A 16,552-nucleotide genomic window follows, 5' to 3' on the forward strand; every position below is an offset into this window, starting at 1 on the left:
TGTAAAAAAATAAAAGAAAATATTGTTTTCAATCAGGAAATACTATTCAGGCGCACAACTTCTAAAGTAATGCTCGAGGATATGGTAGAAATAATCGATAGCGGCCACGTGTTACATGAATGCATTTTGTCAATGTAGAGATCCGTGGGTCATTAATAACTGCTCTTGAAGAATCACTTCCGCAGTCGTGTGGCAATAAATGATCAAATCGAATAGTGTTTGTTGATCCTTCCATATGACATTGTAACTGTGCCCTCATTCATATCAATGTTTCATAGCTGAAGCCTCCGCTCATCTCGTCGAATACCCGGGTTCGGCTCTTTAGTGTCCACGGTATTGCTAAAATAGGCATTGAACCAAACTTTAATGGGCATCGTGTTTAAAGCATTCGGTGATAGACGCTGTTAAAAAGTCTATGGACAGGAATTTATCAAGACCTGCTCATTTCGCTCCGTCACTTGCTTCTACGCCATTGCGTCATGTTGACGCCCTCTTCATTGGCTCACATGTACGCCCTGCGTCACTAAATCAGATCTACGCCCTGCGTCACTAAGTCACGTCTACGCCATACGCTACTGCGTTACGTCTACGCCCTGCGTCACCAAGTCACGTCTACGCCATACGCCACTGCGGTACGTCTACGCCCTGCGTCACTGCGTCACGTCTACTCACTGAGTCATTGCGGCACGTCTATGCCCTGCGGCACTGCGTCACGTCTAGTCACTGAGTCATTGCGGCACGTCTATGCCCTGCGTCACTGCGTCACGTCTACTCACTGAGAAATTGCGTCACGTCTATGCCCTGCGTCACTTTGTGGTTTCCTTCAGTATTCTACTGCTGCGACGTGATTTCTCTAAAATGCTGGTGAAAATTGCGTTATTCCCCCGCATGAAAGTCTATCACAGAATGATCGACACGTGGAACTACGATAAATACGCCTGCATAATATTATGTTCAAAACAAAATTGTAATAATAATATATTCCGCGTTTCGCAAAAGGCGATCGATATTATTTTGTTTTTTTCTCATTAGAGGGAGCGATGGGTCTGAACAAAATAAAATGAAATAACACCTGTCTTTTGTTGAGAATAATATGGGTTAGTTGATTGATATCAGGAGAGAGTGAGGGGGGGGGGGGGGGGGGGGGTAGGGGTATTCACATACACAGAAAGAGAGAGAGAGCTTCACATACACACACATAGATATATTCACATACAGAGAGGGAGAGAGGGGGTGCGGTATTCACATCACAGAAAGAGAGAGAGACAGACACAAACTTAGATTCACATACAGAGGGGGGTGTGGGGGGGGGGGGGGGGGGAGAGAAGAGAGAGAGCGAGAGCGAGATGTGGAAAGCCAGTGCTTGGTGTCCCCCAGCGTGTAGGAATATTGCTACAGCCGTCATAAAACTGATCACAGTCAGTGTGACCACAAACCGCCATGCAGGTGTCCCGTATTCGGTCTATATTTAGGTTTCTGTGTGTGTTGTAAGAGATTTTATTGAACTGTTTTAAACGTTCGATGTGGCCTAACTAAATAAAGAATCATTTCCACTGGTTAATATTTGCAAAAGCAAATTGACATAATATCGGTCTGATTTCCTTCCGTTGTCTGTAGAGATCCAGCTATGATAGCTTACAAGCAAGGTGAGCTGAGGTGAGGTGAAATGGGGTTTAACGTCGCGTCCAAGATTATTGCACTTATGTAGCGGCGTACATGTACGTGTGTTTGTGGAGGCGGTCCTTACAAGCAAGAGAATCAGTAACATCAAGTAGTTCAATGTCGTTACCATTGTGTGTATCATGCCTTCTGTTGCACTGTAAAAGGAACATGTGAGTTGGTCATCCTCGATCATCCAGGACCGCCTCCGTAGGCTAGTCCTCCCGGAGAGCGGAAGGTCCGGGGTTCGATCCCCGGCCGCGTCATACCAAAAGACGTTAACTTTAAAGATGGTACTTGTTGTTACCCTGTCTGGCGCTCGGCATTAGGGGCTAAAACAAGGATTGGTCGGCTCGGAGTCAGTATACTGTGTCTGAGTGGGATATTCATGTCAAACTGCGGCATGGTATCTCAGTGGGTTAGCACTATACATCGGCATCAGCTCGGACTAGTACAAGCAGCCACACACACACACACACACACACACACACACACACACACACACACACACACATGCACGTAGCTATATAAGTGCAATAATCTTGGACGCGACGTTAAACCCCATTTCCTCGATTAACCAATAAATTATATCGCCATTTGAGCCTGATTCGGATGACTCTAACATAGCCGTTCAATCATATTACACTGAAGTGCGAGACATATTCTGTGCTAAGTGGATGATAAGTAAGATGGATAAAAATTATACTGACGTCACTTCCGACACGAAGCTATGGTGGCGAATAGGTCATGGGTATTTACTATAATGGAGTGAAGATATTATACCCTGGATAATCGAGGATGGTTTGGGATATTCAGTTGTTAATGTTCAGAACCTGTACTATCAACTATTTTTATTATTATTGATAAAGCATTGATAAAAAGTACTACTTAGTGTCCTTCAACACACTAGTTGTAGTGAGTATGTTGAGTAAGGGTGGCGTGTGGGTCTTTTTCAATTTTTAGCCCTGAAACCAATATCGCATTTAAAGAACCATTTGTACGGAATGGTGTTCTGTAACATTGTAAAACAATTCTGATATGATTTAAATTATAGCCACCACAGCGGTCATCAGATTTGTACAATTTCTATCACATCTTAACTTGTCAAGACAACTTATAAAAATACGTGTTTAAAAAACTACATATTTTACCTCCCCATCGACATATATGTGTTAAGGGTAGGTTGATGCAAACACTTGTATGTCTGTTGTCCTACTCGCGATCACTTATAGCGCTGCAGTCTTTCAAGAAGTCGTTTGAAGACCTAGAAACGATAATTAGTTCACGTTGTAGTGGGAAAATATTATCTCCTTCAGGAACTTGGCCTTGTCACCTCAGGCATTGCAATTCACTGTACAGATCTGCACCCGTAGGACGTGTCGGATACCTGTGATCGTATGTTCGAATCCTGGTTAGCCATGATTATATTAGGTTTGTCCTGAGGGTTTTCACCAAAGTGGTAAACATCTGAGGCTTGCATCACTTCGGACTTTCCTCCCACAACAAACTGACAACCGCTATATGACTGAAATAGAAAGCTGCGTAAGACCAACCTTTCCCATTCACCATTGTCTCCTTGTTATGAAATGGACATAACACACATCGGTCAAAGAAAATAGATCTGAAGACCTATCGCTGACGAATCATCACTGATGTTAAAAACAAAATGATGAAGCCATCAACTCCTCAACACGCCATCATCTCTCAAGGTACCATCTCCCGAGCCATCGTTGCAGGAGACCTGTAAGCCACCGTGCTGAGACTTGAGTAATCAGTCTCCGACAATATTTGTCCACGATGCTTTCAACCAGTGCGGAATTAATCCCAAGCTATAAGTCTTCATCAGTGGGTAAGCACAAACGTTGCTGCATGGATATAACGTGTCACGACTGATGAATAGTGGAATATTATGACAAGATATGGTGATGGAGTTGACTGGAGTCTAATTAAGCCATGTACCAGTGCAATATGAGGGTCCATGTATTCTGAAGATGACTAGTCTTGCCTGCAAAGTAGTTGAAGCGACGACCTGTCAGTTTACATGCTTGTTACACGCCCCTAGAGATTCCGGCCAGAATGGGACCCCGTGACATGCTTGTAACGAGTCTTCTGAAACAAGGAGCGGTCGGTTACCATGTGTAACATGGTTGACAGTGTCACTGTACCCGTGTCTCGTGCCAGTATAGACGTGTGCGAGAGGCCCTGTGGGGTTCAATAGGTCCCCATAACAAGCGTGTTTAAGGTCTGAAATGAGGATCGGTTGTCGGATGTGGATCCTGGCTGAAGGGGTGTCATCGTGTCCCGATGTGTGAATTGTTGCTTGCTCTATCAACCACTGTGGTCTAGTGGTAGAGCGTCCGCCCGGAAAGCGGAAGGTCCGGGGTTCGATCCCCGGCCGCGTCATACCAAAAGACGTTTATTTAAAAGGTGGTACTTGTTGTTACCCTGTCCGGCGCTCGGCATTAAGATGCTAAAACAAGGACTGGTCGGCTCGGAGTATTCATGTTAAACAACGGCATGGTATCTCAGTGAGCTCGCAATATAAATCGGCACCAGTCCGGACTAGTACAATCATTTCACTTCACCTTTTGTTCAAGGCTTGACAATATACAGGTACTACCTTTTGGAGGGCTGACAGTCTCTTAAATGAATGTTTACGTCGCAGAAAGCAATATGCCATCTATACCAACAAGGCATTTATAAGATCGAGTCTGGTCCAGACAAACCAAAGGTTGATGTTATGAGAGATGTCCCATGCAGTCGGCGTACGTTGGCACGTAGATATACAGACATGGAAGCACATGTATAAACACTAAACAGGTATATGCTCAGACGTCATGATGTTAAACCTTCAAACTCCATACATACACAGTGTGAAACACGTACAGCTTTTTCCTTGATGTCATGTGGAACACCCTTTCTAGCCAACCACGCGGCTTAATGTAGATAGCTCCGCAGATTTGTATCACGAATATTAACTGGTATATTGAGACAACCTGCTACAAACAACAAGCAGAGTACATTAATTCAGACTTTATTATTGGTGGGGAAATCTCTTGTATTGCAGAGGAAGCAAACTGAATGTTGGATATTTCGGATACACATCCTAATTTAGACAATTAGAGATTCCTATAGCCGTTTCCAAGGGAAATACGCGGAGTATTTTGATCTAGACTTATTGTTCAAAATAGAGCTATGTATATCGGATTTTTTATTTGATCGATGTACATATCGATTGACAGAGATACAGGGTATACAAAAGAAAAAAAGGTATTCTAACTATTGTGAAAGAGATTGAATAGATATTCTAGTTGTTGTTTTTTTATAAGTGTCAGGGCTAAGGGAATTTGTTAGACTGAAGATGTTTTTTAGAGTGAAACGGTTTTAGATAGGTTAAATAAAATCTATATGTTGAATGTTTCTTGTTTCCCATCTGTTTAGTTATTCTGTAGAGAGTCAGTGGTTCATTTTCCCATCGTTATTAGGGGTGTACGTGTAAATATAATTGAAGGGGGTTGGGGTGGGGTATTATTCTAACCCATATCATCAAAATTTCTATTAATTTTTAGTTATTCATAAAGGATGCGGATAAGGGCCTTTTGGGCCCGCGGAAAATTCGAACTTTGAATTGAAAGAATACTGAAATATTAGTACGAATATGCTCATATGCGTTCAAATGAACAATTAAGATTATATTCTTTCTAACATTTGCAGGGTTTTGACTTTTTACGTAATCAAGTAAGAAAACGTTTGGCTATAACTTGGGGCAAGGGCCGAACTGTAAGTCATTGACCCATAAGTAAACTGCCTTTACTTTGCTCTCCTTTGCCTTTTACGCCTAATGGAATCTGTTTCATCTGACTTATTGTTCTCTGACGTTGGCGTTTTATATTTACATATCTCAGGGAAATCAACCGCCGTAAAAGACTTGCTCACGTATTCCATGAACGCTTCCTACAAACCTTTACATCAACCTTTTGGTTTGTGCTGATCATGCTCAAGTACAGGATGGAATCTAGGGATGTAACGTGTCACCGAATGTTCGATTCATCGCGATACCTTGCATCGATACACAGCGATTCAATCTTTTACACTACTCAAAAGAAGTTAAAGAACACACATTGTTATACATGACATATTAACAAAGGCAATATGAAAGAATCGTGTGTTCTTTAACTTCTTTGTAGAAGTGGCGACATGTAAAATGAACATAGAATGAAAACTACTGTTTTCGGCTTTAATGTACAAGAGTGCTCAAGCAAATGTTATAAAAAATTACTCAAATGTACAAAATCGTGTTTAGTTGCGTTACTTATAATGTCCTTGGGTGTTGGAATTTGGTTCCTTAAAATAACAGGTCTCAAGTTTTATCGTATTCAATCATGACTTAAGCTTTCGAGATGTATCGTATAAGAGTACCGTTATTAACATAGATTAACCCTATGTGGGTCAAAAGTTCATCAGTGTCAACATAATCGTTGGATGCAGTCTCACGTATGCGTCTTCCAATATCTATTTATATCCCCCGTATTGACTGTTTATAACTTGTGAATACAATCTATGTACATCTTAATTTCCGAACTATTTTCATCAATGCACTATAGCACCAGATGTGACACACGCGTTGGTGTACTGCGTGTGTCCCTCGACGTAAACACATTTCATTAGATTGACACTGTGGCTATATATCGTGTTACAGTAGGCAAATGTTTCCACGGAAATGGTGTTGTGTTCATATTTCCTATAGCATCGCCGTCAAAAGCTGATAAAACCTTTAACGCTACCAGCTGGTTTCAAGTGGTCAAAGCGTTCGCTCGGCACGATGAATGCATGGGATCGATTCCGGCCATGGGTACAATGTGTGAAGTCCATTCCTGGTGTCCCGTGCTATGATATTGCTGTAACATTGCTAAAAACGGCGTAAAACCATAATCTCCCTCTTACGCCCGCGGTCACCAAATCAAATCACAAAATGTTGCACTCCGTGACGATCCGGGTGAGAGTGTCTTCAGCAACCCATGCTTTCCGTAAGAGTAGACTGTGCTTGTCGTAAGTGAGTGAGTGAGGCTTTACGCCGCTTTTAGCAATATTCCAGCAATATTACGGCGGGGGACACCAGAAATGAGCTTCACACATCGTACCCATGTCGGGAATCGAACACGGGTCTTCGGCGTGACGAGCTAACGCTTTAACCACTAGGCTACCCGACCGTCCCGCTTGTCGTAAGAGGCGACTAATGGGATAGGGTGGTCAGGTTCACTGACTTGGTTGATGCATGTGTCATCGTATCCCAAATGCGTGGATCGATGCTCATGACATCCATCAGTGGATTGTCTAGTCCAGACTCGATTAATTTCAGATTGCCGTCATGTAAGTGGAATATTGCTGAGTGCGGCGTTCAACAACAAACAGACAAACACAAAGTGTTGCTATTTTATTTTTTATTTTTTTTAAATTTAATATTTTGTTAACGACCTATGTCCTAATCGCGCTATTACCTATAACTACATCTGCAGGGTGTTTCTTCATGGAGAAACACGTTCATGAAATAATGAAACAATGACATACCTTTAGAGTTTTTTGTTCCTGCCTAAAGACGTACAAACAACTCAATATTTTGAATCGACAAAACTCATCTTATTTCAGAATATATATGTTCAGTGATTTATGTTAATATCGGCACTTATTGGGAGATTTATGGTATCCTGGTTCTCCACGAGCTATACATGTTTATTTGTTAAAGATGTAAAATTTATCAATATCTCTGTCAATATATATATAAAATGATGTGCTGCGTCGCACATAACAATTAGATTAATATCGTACGATTTTTAATTTTCGAAACACAAAATACTTAAACCTCCTTTTGCCGTAAATATGAAATGTCAACCCCCGAGGATAACCATCCTCAATTATCCGACGAAACAGATTCCACTGGGAGTAAAGGGCAAAATAGCGGTGAAAATTATGAATGAATCACTAAAAACCAGTGATGACACCACGTGTTCGCGAAACGTGTAGGTATGTCCTGCCCTACCAGTTGCACCCGCCATGCACACAATTTGCATTAAAAAGTATGTGAATTCATGAAAAGTATTTGCACTTGATGAACCTTGGAAATTCACTTTTTGATGAGACTTATTATTCTATGAGATGGATATGGCCTTTTCGTTTAACAACACCGGACTTAGTTTGTATTCATGGCCGCGGCCAGCTGACCTGCCAATAGTAATATGTTTCTCCACGGCAAGATGTTGTACATCGTTTGCCTCCTATGAATATCCAACTAATGCCCATTGCTACCAGACAGATATGTCGTCCGTGACAGAACTGCCACGCGATTGTACCGCTCTCTACCCCGCTAGGTTAATGCTTTTGTCTTCCTCGCACGCACAGCCTATATGCATTATGCATGATGATGTTGTTACACAACTGGCCCTTAGTCTGCCAGGGTAGAGAGCATTCGGGCCGCGATCTTCTTCTGGGATTCTACTTGTGCAATCCGTCTGTCTAAAGGCAAATACCCATTGGGGTTTCCGGATTAGAATATGTCCCAAGCAATATATGCTTGTCGTATGAGGCGAATTAATGTATCGGTTGGTCAATATAATCTAGTTGATAGCGTTTCCTGTTACCCCGACGGCGTCGATCGTATCTTATAACATCACTAGCTTGTCTGGCCCAAACACGATTATTTCAGGCCGCCCTCCTATGGCTGGAATATTGCCAAGTGCCGTTTTAAACAACCAACATATCCGATATACAGTTTAAAGACCAGGGACGTCGAGGAATTTTTTATTTCTGAAACAATTTCTGGGTCACACGGTGCCAGTATCACTAAAGGAAATTTACCAGAATAGCTTTTTTAGTTTAGAATACATGTGATTTTCTCATCTTGGCGTCATGCGCCGATCAATCTGTCCCACTTACCGCTGTGCTATGTCTCTCATTGGTCTGTGGAGTAATCAGACTGAACTGAATAGGATTTGCCTTCCACTGAGCAGGGTCTAAGCATTTGAAGATGAAGATATGTAATTGTCGTTGTTTGGTTTTAAAACATGCTTACTGCTGTGAGGGGCAAGGAGTGCAAGGAACTTATGATGTTTCTAGATTCGCCAGCAACATACCCATGCTCGTTCTTACAGGTTTCACCACAGTGGTAACGTGTAAGACTTGCACCTCTTTCCTCTCACATTAAGCTGTCACGCCGTGATAAAACTGAAATCCAGTTCATAACGGCATTAACATCACAATTACTCTTTTAAGCGTTTGACGACCGTGATATATAATCATACCCATGATTGCTGCATGTTCCGTTGTGCGATATATAACTGTATTGCTTGGCCTTGTAACAATTGCAACTGTTTGTTCCAGAGCATGGTCTTCAACCTCTGACAACTGTGTAATATCATTTTGTTGTTGTTTGGTCATGGCTAAATATGACCAGATATTAACCATCCTGGACTATCTCCATGGCAACATAGTGATGAAAATCATAATCAGTGATGACATGTCTTTTCGAAAGGGTCAGCATGTCCTGACCGGTAGATGCTCGAGAGAGCATGGTCATCTGAAGTTTCAAACGTTATTGCTTGGTCGGAAACAGTCGTGGGTGAAATATCCTTCATGATCCTAAATGCATGTTTTTCAGCATTTAAACACTGTGCCATATACCCGTTATTTCTTGTTATGATGTACTACTATACAGTGTGAACCTGGCACGTTGATTGGTTTGTCACAAAAACATCCGCTTCCTATTCTGGTTGAGACAGCTTTTGCTGGGATGATGCTTGTCTGAAAATGACAACGCCACAATGGGTTGGAATGTCTCGCGCCATGATAAGGATATAGTGTCAGAAGCACCTGGAACTAAACAAATTAAGGCAAAATAAATGCTTGATAAGTCAAGATAAATAAATGACATAAGCAAACATGTACCCGTTTTCGTACTCAGCCAGTATTAAAGCTGCCCCGTGAAGATCCGGGTTAGAATAGGTCTTCATCCTACGTTTGCTGTAAGATGCGACTATGCTTGTCGTAAGAGGCGACTAACGGGATCGGGTGGTCAGGCTCGCTGACATGGTTGACGGCAGATCGATGCTCATGATATCAATCACTGGGTTGTGTGGTCCAGACTCGATTATTTACAGACCACCGTCTTATAGCTGGAATATTGCGGCGTTAATAACAAACAAACAAACAAACAAAAGTGTTTAAGATCTTCGTCTTATCATAGGTGTGGGGCGGTGGTGTAGCACTGTAGTTAAACCGTTCGCTCGTCACGCCGAAGACGCAGCTACGACTCCAGTCATGGGTGAATCCCATTTCAGGTGCCCCACGCTGTGATAATGCTGGACTATTGCTAAAAGAAATGGTTGAAACCATACTCGCTCACTCAATATCGTTACCTTGACTTGTCTAGCGGTATAAGGCGTCGGGACTCTCTGTGCAGAGTTGGGCCCTTGACGTTGCCAGGATACACTTGTCGCAGGCTGGAATCCAGAACCTCCCCAATAATACCATGGTCCGTCGGCATCATGCCCGCACTCGTTCATTTCACCAAAGGGGGCATGGGTGGCCCATTCGTCTAAGGCGCCGCGATTCGCTGTGCAGAGTTGCGTCCCTTGGGCACGCCAGAAACCCATGACTGTGGGTTCGAATCCCGGTTCGCCCCGATTATGTTTCTAGGCTTGTCAGCACCATACCCGTGCTCGTGGGTTTCACCGAAGTGGCAAACGTCTGAGGCCTGCATCACTTGGGGCTTTCCTCCCACATTAAGCTGACACACCGTGCGATAACTGGAATACTGTTAAAAGCGGTGTTAAACCCAACTCACTCGCTCACTCACCCAAGCGCTACAAGTCTACGATTGGATCCCTTTTGGCTTGCAGTCATCTGACCCGTCGTGTTTCTGACATACTGCTGAAACGACATTGAACCCCAAGCACGTATTCTGCCTGGAATAAAATGCATAAGACACAAGAATTTACATTCTCTTTACATCGTCGTATTGATACCGTATAACTATACAATTACCGGTTATGGCTAGGTAGCCAGTATAGGGTGCAGCAATTCTCTGTGCAGAGTTGCTCCCTTGGGCACGCCAGAAACATGTCATCGTGAGTTCGAAACCCGGTTCACCCCGATTGTTTCTCGGTTTCAGCACCATATCCGTGCACTACATTTGTAAATGTCCCACTTTAAGCTGACGAACCGTGATATACCTCGTCTGGAATACTGTTCAAAGCGGCGGGATAAACGTCTCAGGGTCACTGTAATTTTGATTTTGTCATCGAAAGTGGATTGACCGCCTTATGAATACTCTCTGAGAATTTAGTTAAGATTAGAGCCTGCTTTTAAAGTGTATAACTTTCTTGGCAATGTATGCTTGAAGCGCTACATTGTCATACCCCCGGGCAATGAATCAGTGTGCACTCGAGTATTCATTCTGAGCTCCCTGTGGAGTATCAAACCAAAGCTGCCTGTGAGGTTAACAGTCACATCACCATCCCATCATCTACCGGGGACCCATTCACTTCTTGGTGAACACGAAGACTTAGAAACTCTCAGGAGCCAAAACACCGAACACAGTCACCCATCCGAATTCAAGTTCGTATCTGATCGATTTTAATGTCGTTTTTTGGCAGATGTAATACTTCAAAACACCTCCTCAAACTGTAGCTGATTGGCTCACAGAGCTGTGAATTATGCAATATAAAAAACGGCATATCCAATCGTAGTATTTCTTAAGCCTGTTATGCTGATCGAAGTCACACGTGTTGAACGTCATTTCCGTCAACGTAAGACATCATTCAGTTTATCATGTTAACATCTTTTTCCTCAACGTATTTTGACACCATTTTGATCCATATTTTACCTGCAATTACCGGAAAGTGGTTTAGCACCATTCTACATGGTCTTTCACCTCAATTGTTGTTGTTTTGCACCTTTTAACACCATTCTGTTCAACGTGTTAAACAACAATTTCCTCAACGTGTTTAACGCTTTTTTCCTTAATGTGGTTTATGCTCGGAGTATTTAAAAGCATATTCTTGTGTGTTTTTGTAGGTTTTGCACCTTTAAACACCATTCTGTTCAGCGTGTTTAACCGTATTTCAACACAATGCATCTGGTCATCATGTTTCACACGATTTTCCATTGTGTAATTTGACATGTCTCTGCACAGAGTGTTTCATTATTGGGCGTGTTTCAACACCAGTTTCAACAACGTAAGTTTCCAAAGTGTGTTTGTACATCTTTCTAGTGTTATAACACCATTTTCCTCAACGTGTTTTCAGACCTTTCTGTTCAACACCATTTTCCTGAGTGTATGTTTTACATCTCTCTGAGCGTATTAACACAATTATCCTTCGATCCCTTTATCACCATTCTTCTAAGCGTGTATTAACACAACTCCTCAATTTACACATCTTATACTTCAAAATGTTTACATCGCGTCAGGACAAGCAACTGTTCCAATAATCCCAAAACAGAGGATACAATGAAAACCAGTAACCCACAGAAACCGGTATCTTCACATGGCTCTTAAGCACACACCACTTCTTGAGATAACTGTTCATCAAATGCTAAACGTTGATCGTTCGTCACATCCTGGCGTGTCTACTTCAGACGCATGCCAACGTTATAACGAATAATAACAAGTCAATGATAAACGACCTGGTCGTAAAAATGCAGTGTCACTTGTGCTAATCACAAACTGTAGAAACCTCCTCTCCTCCCACTGGAGTGAAGTGCTTTCCTAAAACTGCTAATAAAGACACCCATCTCCTAAACGATGCCATATTCCACATGACTGCTTTTACTGGTTGTTAAAGTAGTTGACCGAGAAGCGTTAGAAAGAGAAAAACAAGTCGTATTTTATAGTGTTAGGATTTCGTCCTTGTTTGAATCCTGATCTCTCATATTCCGAGTGCGGGTTATAAATACCCTATAACGTTGTTTCGTATCGATCTCACTCGTACGGTTTCATCGGCAAGACCGGAAACGAAGGTAATTGGCGAAATAGAACGCCCACAAACGTTGTGCTTATTTCATCAGGCATTGTTGGAGATAAGTTGTTGCAGAATAGGACAGGTTTCGCCATGACAACGAGAACAGTTTTCAACATGCCAATGATTGAAGATATATGCTGACGCTTTCATTTGTCAATGTCTTGAATTGAACATACTATCATGATGTATTGATACATCGGTCAATTGAAACACTATCAGAACGGTGCAAGAACGTCTTCAGACTTTGCGGTAAAACGACGACGCCAAGAACCTTTTTTTTCAAATGAAATATATAAAAAATGTCCACACAATTTCTTCCTGAATTATCTTTGAAATTGCATGCATTTATTTTATTTTCAAACTTAAGAAATGTCAAACGTGGCAAAATTAAAAGTTCGTGCGACAATTGGTCACATGAAGAAGTAAACATTTTATTGTTTGATTTCTACGAATTTTTATGATTTTGTTTAAACAACAAACAGATGGAATATTTTTAATATTTTTGGTCTTTCAACAATTCTGTAAAAAAGTCAAGCTTTGAGTGGAAGATGAATAAAGTACCATGGTTGTATAAAGTTTCTGTTAATCCGCAGAATACACACAGTTTATATTAGAATCTTCGTCACCATAGCAACTGTCGCTTAGCTGTTCATGATAATATTTTGTACGAACCTTACCAATGAACGTATTATTTATGAAATGGCAATATCTGATTCATTTTAAACACATGTGGTCTTTACAAAGGTCTGTGTAGTATATTGGAGATCTTATTCCTCTGTGTTGTCTGTGATAAATTGCTGTGACAGTCCTGTTTTAACAGCAAATATTCAATTGCCATGTATTGGTTTAATACTCTGTAACAAACCATGACACACAAAGCTTTTATCAACCACAACTGCCAACAAACATTTAAAATAGCTTTTAACTTTCTTAACCATTCACCTCAGTGACCACATTCTTGATTTATTGGATAGACCGTCTGAGGAGCGGAAGTTCGGTGGTTCGATTCCCGACCGCGTCATACCAAAATACGTTAAAATATGGCACTTGTTGTGAACTTGTCTGGTGCTCGGCATTAAGGGGCTAAAACAAGTTCTTGTCGGCTTGGATTCAGTATACTGTGTTGAGTGGGATATGTGTAACTGAAGCACGGTATCTCAGGGGGCCAGTACTATAAAACCGACATTAGTCCGGACTAGTACAAGGAGCTTCACACTCGTGCATGCATGTCACTATAATAGTGCAATAATCTTAAATTCGACGTCAAACCACATTTAATCTCAACTCCAACGTATTTCTGTTCCATTTTAGACAACTCCTCTGAAACAGCACGGTTTATGATGGCGAAACTTAGTATGGATGATCCATGCAATGATCTAAACTTGCTCATCTGATTTTTAAGCAATTTTTAGCCATATCTGCTTATCCTCTTGATCGTCACACACTCCCATGTAGCTAGATTTACTGCTCATCTACAACCTCTGGCGTTGCAAATGAATTATAATAAATTTTGATTTGCCAAGACCTTGCATGAATGATCCTTGCATTAATGTTTTAATGGGGACCTCTCCCAGGAAGCGCTGGCGAGTCGAACCCACCCTGAACTTTTCGGAAAATGTGAAGACTCCCCAACACTGCAGCCTTCTTCATTACCCAGGTTGTCAGAAGGGCTGTATGTCTGGCAATAAACCCGGATACTCTCCTAATGTCATTCAACAGATTGGGAGGTAGCAAACCTAAGGCATAATTTCATTGGATTTGTGAAAAAGGACAAGATCAGGTTTGTTGGCCTGGATAGGTCTGAGGCTGTATACGGGCATATTCCAAAGGATTTTGTATTTATCATTTCCTTGACGCCCTCTATATATCCTTGGTCGTATTATGGATGGACCTCTGTGTCAAAACCACAAGTTAGGCGTCCCCTAACCGTTCCAGGATCGGTCGTGGATTCGAATTTCAAATTTCCTCGATTATAAACTTTGGTCTGTCACCATCTTATCACGTACACTGCCTGCCCCACTGTGAACCTTCCTCTAACCCTAAGTTGCCACACCATGACACAACATTGTTCAAAGCGTATTCCTTAGTCTGTATAAAATATATACATTGACTTATTCTTTCATCACGTTTTACCAAATTATTTCTAAAGGAATATTAGGGTATTTAAACATAACGCCACCCTACTAGTAGGTAAGGCTATATGACACCTTACACAAGCAGTTAAAGACCCAGGACGCTGATGCAGATTGGCTATAAAAGATGACATCTAACACAATTAAGTCACATCTCTCTCGAGAAATAGATGTCTGAAAGCTGTCTGCGTGGACCTCAAAGCCCTATCACTAGCACATGGCGATAGAAGCTGACAAAGTACCGTCCATCATCACAAACACACCATCAAGACAGATCCGTCGTCTCAGAACACAGGAAAGATTATGCCAAAGTGACACAGTCAGTACGGCAATTAAACAGAGTTTGACAATATGGCTCTGGTGTAGTCCCCCCAATGCTGGTATTAACACAGTTCCCTTTGATGGAACTGACGTTTTGTCCGGTCCGCCGACGGACTCGTGTGTCACTGCCAAAGCAATAATAGTTCATGTCCTGCTCAAAATGTCCCCATCCGTTAACTGTTGTAAATCCCCCGGCTTCAATCACAAGAGTCTTCTGTTGAGGTCTTGGAAACTTCATTTTAGACGTAGTCGTCAACGATGCAACGACATCATGCACGACTTTATAAGGCTTTGATCTCTTTCGATTGTGCTCAAAGTGACATTGTTCTCTACAACCGACTCTTTCATGTCATCAACAAGCAAATACAATTACTTTGAAAACTTCATTTATTAAATTAAAAAGCTCGAGACGTGTAAAACCTGACAGCCGTTGTACGACTTCAATCGGATTAAAACTATAAGACAGAAACGTTAATGACTTGGTTTTAAAATACCAAAGGAATATTTTGTCTGATCTATATTAATTAGTTTTAATTGAAAATATTAGTTTCACTCCATGGAAGAAAGGAAATCATTCTGATTGATTTTCTTACAGGTACGTGTGGCAATACAGAGAGTACTGTGGAGCTCTCCCATTGTACAGTTGATAACGTGGGCAATTATGATTGGCACTTCTTAGATCGCTGAACATCCACAAATGTCTTTTCTATTCAGGGACACGCAGGAAACAACAATTCGTGCTCCTTAGCTGTTAACATCGGCTGATCGGGGATTGGAATTCCAGAAGGGGCCCGATTATGATCTGCAGTGTCCTGTTTGATTCAAGTCTTTCCAACACCACTTTGTTTTGTCTGCTGTCTTAAATTGCATGCTGTTGATCATTACACTATTACCCTAATTGCACCGAGAAATGGTTCAATTACAACGTCTAGACTTAGACTGGAAATGGGCACTAGAGAGTATAACATAGTTCCCTTTAAGCATCCTGGCACGCTTTGATATAGGTGAAAATAATGTTCAATGCTGCGTTAAACTTTTAAAATTGACTCCTTTCAAAATGTCTTTGTATGCAGGATATTTTCAACACTTGACATAAAAGATGGCTCGGTTACAACTTTGTTTTCATCGACTAAAGAGAGACGTATTGTGTTTTGAGGGCAGATGATGTTTTGGGGAATAGACCAGTAGCAGTTACGACGGTCGTAGCGCTTTGGTCGTTTTGTACCGAATGGACCATGAATTTGAATCGAAAATTTCAATACTTCAATAGTGAGGTTCACATTTTGTCACAAAAGAAAATGTTCAAAAGAGGACAATTAAGTTTGAAACCACATTTCAGTAAAAATGTATTCATATAAATAATTGTAGAAAGTACAATGATGAGAGCCGGTGTTTTCATAATCCAATTTTCAGTAAATCAACATGAGT

General features: G+C 41.5%; 1 protein-coding gene across 3 annotated transcripts in view; it reads left to right on the plus strand.

The window, feature by feature from the left end:
* Positions 1-16,552, plus strand: part of LOC124134290 (receptor-type guanylate cyclase Gyc76C-like) — a 199,144-nt gene that overhangs the window by 94,468 nt on the left and 88,124 nt on the right. The gene's annotated exons all lie outside the window — the stretch shown is intronic.

Source organism: Haliotis rufescens, unplaced genomic scaffold, assembly GCF_023055435.1.
Source record: "Haliotis rufescens isolate VD_foot unplaced genomic scaffold, xgHalRufe1.0.p SCAF_11, whole genome shotgun sequence".
In the NCBI taxonomy this organism is placed as follows: Eukaryota; Metazoa; Mollusca; class Gastropoda; order Lepetellida; family Haliotidae; genus Haliotis; species Haliotis rufescens.